Source organism: Coturnix japonica, chromosome 2 (assembly GCF_054131305.1).
Source record: "Coturnix japonica strain WE chromosome 2, WE-NBRP24, whole genome shotgun sequence".
Taxonomy (NCBI): Eukaryota; Metazoa; Chordata; class Aves; order Galliformes; family Phasianidae; genus Coturnix; species Coturnix japonica.
In genome coordinates this window covers 69,102,311-69,108,310 of record NC_140664.1, presented here as the reverse complement: position 1 = coordinate 69,108,310, position 6,000 = coordinate 69,102,311, and the positions used below count along the sequence as shown (strand labels likewise).

The 6,000-nt window shown below is 46.3% G+C and overlaps 1 long non-coding RNA gene across 10 annotated transcripts in view; it reads left to right on the top strand.

Moving 5' to 3' along the window:
• The first annotated feature begins 495 nt into the window (after positions 1-495).
• Positions 496-6,000, top strand: part of LOC107309733 (uncharacterized) — a 237,197-nt gene continuing 231,692 nt past the window's right edge. For 3 of the 10 annotated variants that reach the window (XR_004306136.2, XR_014943535.1, XR_014943534.1), the window contains exons 1-2: positions 496-831; positions 3,863-4,179. This is a non-coding gene — a long non-coding RNA (uncharacterized LOC107309733). Of the gene's footprint in view, positions 832-950; positions 1,115-1,671; positions 1,906-1,955; positions 2,045-3,862; positions 4,180-6,000 lie in introns of those variants that run through there. The other 7 variants (XR_004306132.2, XR_014943533.1, XR_014943532.1 and 4 more) reach the window with 6 other exon arrangements.

The following is a 6,000-nucleotide window of genomic DNA, read 5'->3' as shown; positions in this document are numbered from 1 at the left end:
TGAAGCTTTGAGGCTGACTGTGTTGGGTAGGAAGGAATGGTTTGAATGAAAGGCCCAACGTGGGAAAGTGGAAAGAGGGAGCTGGAAGAGGGACTGTTAAGTTGCTCGTGGAGGGAGCTGAAGGAAAAAGGAAGAGATTTAGGTGATCAGGGGCTGCAGAAGGTGTCAACAGGACACCAAAGGATAAATAATGTTGCCTCACCGTGCCCTTCCCATCCTGTTTTTCTCTCATCTAAAAAAACCTATCTCGGCATCATCCTCTGTTTTCTAACTTTGAACAAAGCTCGTCCTACCACGGTGGGTGCGTGCGGCTCCTAAGTATCAATTCCAGCTCACTTCCTCAAGTTCTTAAGGGGGAAGAAAAAAAAAAAAAAAAAAAAAAAAAAAGAAAGAAAAAAAAGAAAAAAAGAAAAAAAGGAATAAGAAATGAAAAGAAAAAGAAAAAGCCGTGTGAGTTGCGCATGGGGTATCTTTAGAGCCCAGTCAGCGCGCTGCGACAGTGCTGGGGGACGGGGGCGGCGCGCACCCCGCCCGTACGGACACACGCTCCCGCGTGCAGACAAAAGGCGGCGGCACCCCCGGCCTCGACGTGCTACTCCGTCCCGGAGAGAGGAGGGGGTAGGGGGGACAGAAAGTTCGGCATCGACGGGGCGGGAGGGGGGGCGCTGCCCCGCGCCTTTGTTCAGCGGGGAGAGGACCTGCGGCGGAGCTGAGCCGACCGCGCAGATGGGCACGCACCCGGTAGCGCGGCTCCGCGCCCACGGGATGAGGAGGAGGAGGGAGGCAGAAGGTCCCCATGCAGCCTCCCTCGGTCTCTTTTCTCCTTCCAAGGTGAGTTGCCGCTCAGCTCCGCGCTTCTTTTGTCTCGCTGCGAGCGCGCCCCGCCCCGCCAAACTTTCGCCGGGACTTCGGCGCCCCGACGGCCGCCGCACGCCGGGCTGGGGCCGGGCAGGGCAGGGCTGGGGGCGGCAGCGGGTTCCGGGCAGTGCCCGGAGGGGGGCTGAAGACGGTGTACCCGTGGGGGAGACGGGGGCAGGTAAGGGGGCGCGGGTCCTCATCCTTCGGTTATTCGGGACGGATGCTGTCAGCCCCTGCTTCGCGCTTTACGCAACAGGTAGGGATGCCAGGGGCCGGCCGCTGCAAGGGGCTTTGGGGGGCTCCTTCGTTCCTTTCTCGGGAAATGCACGAAGGGGAGGGGGGAGGAGATGCAACAGTCTTCCCAAATTCCCCTTCAGTTGTTTATTTATGTACTTCCCGTGTCCATGTAAAAAGGGTTCGTTTCGCAACTCCGGGGGTTTTCTTTCTTTTCTTCTCTCTTTTCTTTTTTCTCTTCTCCCAAAGTTATTTCCCTTTACGTCCCGTGTTTACCCGTCTCATTCTGCGCGCTTCGACTAAGCGATACCCAGAGGCTGTCCTCACTGACAGTCGGGGGAATCCAAACAAAGAGGTGCATCTACCGGAAATAACGATTTGAGAGATGTTGCTCCCCCTTTCCACCCCTCAACCAGCCTTGAATTTTTTTTTTCTTTTCTTTTATTTATTTATTTTTCTTCCAGGAGGTTCAATGTGAGGAAAGTTTTGCGCCAGGGCCGTGGGGGGACGATGGAGGTGGAAAGCTTGGGGGGGGGTGCGATGAGGGGAGAGGGCACGGCGGGACCCGGCCGGGAATGGGGGGGTGGGGAGCGGGGACCTGCCGCCGCCGGCGGCTCTTTGTCTGCTCGGGCAACTTGAACAAAAGGAGAAACTCGGGTGAACTCCGCATCTCTCCCGGATTAGCTCATCTTCGGCAACTTTATCCGGAGAAATCGAGGCAACTTTCTCCCGTCTCTCCCGCCTCTTCAAAGAGCTCAGCCCGGCTGTAGGCTCGTGAGGAAACTGGGGTTAGCAGTGTAAAGAAAGCAGAAGGTACGATTTGTCTTCGGGCTTATTGTTCTCTGAGCGCTCCCTCGCCCCCCCCCCCCGCCGGCCGCGCTCTGGCTGCGGAGTGCGCGAAGGGGACGGCTGCGGCCGGGGCCGCCCTTTGTACTGCGTGGAGCACATGCAGGTATAGGCTGGGGGAGAGACCCGGACTTCTGCGCCGACACCCGGGGGAGGAGGTGTGTGTGGGGGGTGGGAGGTGGGTAGGGGGATGTCTCGCCCCCTCTGAGCGCTGTACCCGCTCGGTGAGTTGTTTCAGCGGCTTCATTGATTTCTTTTTGAGGGGGCTCTGAGAGTTCCGTGCGCCTGAGTGCACTTTTTAAGAGGTGGAACAGAACAAAGCTGAACACAGGAGAACCTTGGGAGTACAGGGGGTGCCGGGGCCGGGCCGAGGGCACCGAGGCGGTGGGGTCCCGCAGGGCGCCAAGGATCTATTGCTGAGCGTCCTGCCCCGCAGCTCCCGGCAAGGTGCGCGGGGACCGCTTAGTTGGGAGGGACCGGAGGGAGGATAGAGAATGGGAACAGAGAGAGAGGGGTCGGTCCGGCCCGTCCTCGATTGTCATCCCCTACACAGCGCTGTTTCATCCATCTGAAAAAGTTGGGTTGCCTTGGGTTTTTGTTCTGCTCCTTCTGGTGTTTGCACTTTCTCTATGAAGCGTCGCAACTTCTGAAAGCTTGCTCTTATGCTCTTTGTATTTTTTCTAAACTCTCTTGTTTTTCTGCATTCTTTTTCTGTAGTTAATTTAGTACCTTCTTATTTCCCTTTCCATTTTTTCTATGTTAACAACCACTGCTTTTCTTCATCCCAGTTCTCTCTCTTCTTGTGCTGTTTTGTTTTACTTTGTTTTACTTCTTTCCCATTTTCCTTCTCCCTTCTCACAGCACTCCAGAATTTCTGGCCTCTCTGCTTTTCCACCCTCTCTCTGTTGTCACACATTGTCCTCCTGGTCTTTTCCACCTACTCTTCTAGTTCTATGCTTATATTTGCATTCCCCAAGAAAATCTTCTTCCTGAGTCTTTCATTTTGCATGTATCTCACTGCATCTATGGATACGCGAAGGTTTTCTCTCATGTCAAGCAAATAACAAAGTTTATTCTCCTTCTTTCTTCCAAAATTATTCCTCCATGATATGCCCCAAATGCATGTTACTCAGTTATACAGAACTTCTAACAGAAGTTCTTGTGCATCCGCACATATTCACCCTCTGCTTCTCTTGTTTTCTTTTTCTTTGTGCACATGCCTCCTTCACACTGAAAGCTTCCTCTTATTCCTCTCCCTTGTCCTTGATGTGGAAGCTTGTTTTCTCTGCTCTCCCTTTCCCTTCCCTCTTGGCAGACCCAGTGCTGTTTTTTGTATAGTTATTCCATCTTGCTCAGAGAACTCCAACTTTTCTCTCTTCCTTGCCAACCTAAGCACAAATGTGCTGCTCATACTCCGGAAGCAATGACGCGGCAGGAGTAGCAGCATAGTCAGGTATTTCTTTGGTGACTTTGTCTTATTCCTTGCTGGGTTGAGTGTCAGTAGTTGTGCTTATGCTACCAGAGCCAGGTGATGATGGTGCCACTGCCTGCGTGGGACACAGAGCTGGGGCTTAGTGAAAGATCATTGCAGGCAGCATCATTAGGTCTCCCCTCCGCCATCCTGATGCATTTCCTTTCAAAGGGTTGGTAAACTTCATTGTTACTACTTGCAGCAGAAATATTAAAGCCTTTTTCTTAAAGCCGTGGAAGTACAAACCCAACAGCATCCATCTCAAATTGTCTGTTACACTCTAGTCTGGCAGCATTTGTGAAGTGAGATGCTATCACTAGGCTTTGAGTATCTAAAACAGTGAGGAAATACATGTTTGAAATTATTCGGAAGAATGTAACTTTGCATTTCTGTTAGTTCCCAAGTGGAGTGGCAGAGTTGTAGTTCCAAACTAACACTTTCTTATTCAAACAGGTCAAAACGTGGCTGTCTGGAGAACAGGATGCTCACCAAAACATCAGTCTTTGCTGGGTGCCATACTTGTTATCCTTCCATTGGTGGAATACAACTTGGGTGTCCTCAAGAGGTGGCTGACATGGATCAAACTGTACCACACAGTGATGGTGTGAAGAACTGATGTCTTCACTGCTCAGAAACATGTGTAAATTAATAGGCTACTGGGAGAAGATGAAGAAGCTTTTGCAGAAACATGAGGATATTGTGGGAAATACTGCTGCTAACCATTTGGATTATATTGCTGTCTGACACAGAGGTTCTGCAGATAACGTAAGGTATGCTTCCCTCTGACTGTTGCAAAAACGTCATCTCATATATCAAAATACTAAGCACATTGGCTAAATTTTAAGTAAACTTGCTTTTTAACCTGTTTTTTTCTTTTTCTTTTTCTTTTTTTCTGTCTTTACCCCAGTGTTGATGTCTACTAATAGTTTTGAGTAGTGTAATAACACAGAAATGTCTTACTAATGAAAGAATTGATGAAAGAACAACTGAATATGACAAAATTTATGTCTTTAGAGTTGGCCAATATTTTTAAGGTAATTACTTTGTTGAGTCAAAGGAGTGCTTAGCATCTCTAGAGAAAATTGGACTAATTGACTTCCTTTAAAAATAAGTTACAAACAGTTTAAGCAAAGCATTTTCCATAGCTGTGATCTTCCAAATGGCCATCTTTGTTTTAAGGCGTGTTACTATTTTGAGTTGAACTAAAGACTGCAACATGCTATTATTTAACCTCTCTTCTTCCAAATTGTGATGAAGTGCCTTATGGACAGTTTGTGTGAGAGAGCAAATAGAAATCTTTAGCTTAAATTTTCCAGGAATGCTTTTGTTTCATATGTTTTTAAAGTATGATTTAAATGCTTTTTGTGGACTGTGTTTGCATCATGAATGTCCTAGTGCTGTGAGGGTCTCTTGGACGCAGACGTGATTATGTGAGATAACCAGTGTACAAAATAGATATGAAAACTAGTGGAGACAACAAGCTGTCAGGCAGTTGTTCACAAATAACATATTATTTAAGAACCTAGATATTAAGTGTTAATCCAGTGATGAGGAAATTATTGCTCCCCTTGGTGAGCTACTGAAATCACAAAACAAATTCTAAAACTCTTTAAAAATGGATCAGTTTGCACCTGTTCTGTGTACTTCTCAGTTACAGCTGAAAATGAATGATATGAAAATTGCTTTTGCTGTATATTTCTGCCCATCGGATTGGTTCAGCTCTAGCCCATATGTAGGGCAGACAAATATTTGTAATCTTAAGAAAAGTGCTGAGCTGGCTGGCCTACTTTGGAGCAGAATAGGAATCTGAACAAATAATCACTTGTTATCCTTTCCAGTTGTAAACAGAGATACAAAAGGCAATAAATGCAGTACTCGTTTCCTGGTTCTGACTTGTTAAATAAAGACCAAATCTTAATTTTCTTGACTGTTGAGGACAGGATTTCTGTTGCTTACTAAATGCAATTTACATACATTTAAATGTTTATTCTTAATATTGTTCTGCATCAGTACTACTTTTGAACTTTGTATGACTTAAGTTAGTGGCATGATAGTCTTTAATTTGGAGTCTGAGGAAAGGAATGTCCCACACTGTTTGTGGAAAGGGGAAGAGAATAATAAGAAGTGGACTGTAGCAAATAAGAGTATTTGGAGTTGCTACCTGGCATCTCATTATACTTTTATATTTAAAGGAAATCAAAACTGCAGTCTTTTTTCTGTACAGATTTTCTTCTCAGACGGTTTTTTCTTAGGCATTTTCATGTCTTTCTGAAAGCTAATCTGTAAGGTTGTTATTCTTCATAACAGTAAATGTGAAAGCCATTTATTTTCATAAACACTGAAACCTGAATTTTTACATAGTGTAAATAGGGGCAACTTTTTAATCTAGGCTTGAGAGTCAAAATAGATTGAATGCTGTAGGATTCAGGATACGCTGTGCAAATTATTAGATACATTAGTGTTTCTGACAATGATTACTAAAGTGACAGAACTGTTAAGATATAAAGAGGAAGAATAAAGTTTATCTTTAACTTACTTTGAGCTACTTCCAATAAAACAAATATCTAAACTGCTGAAATGCACCACCCATC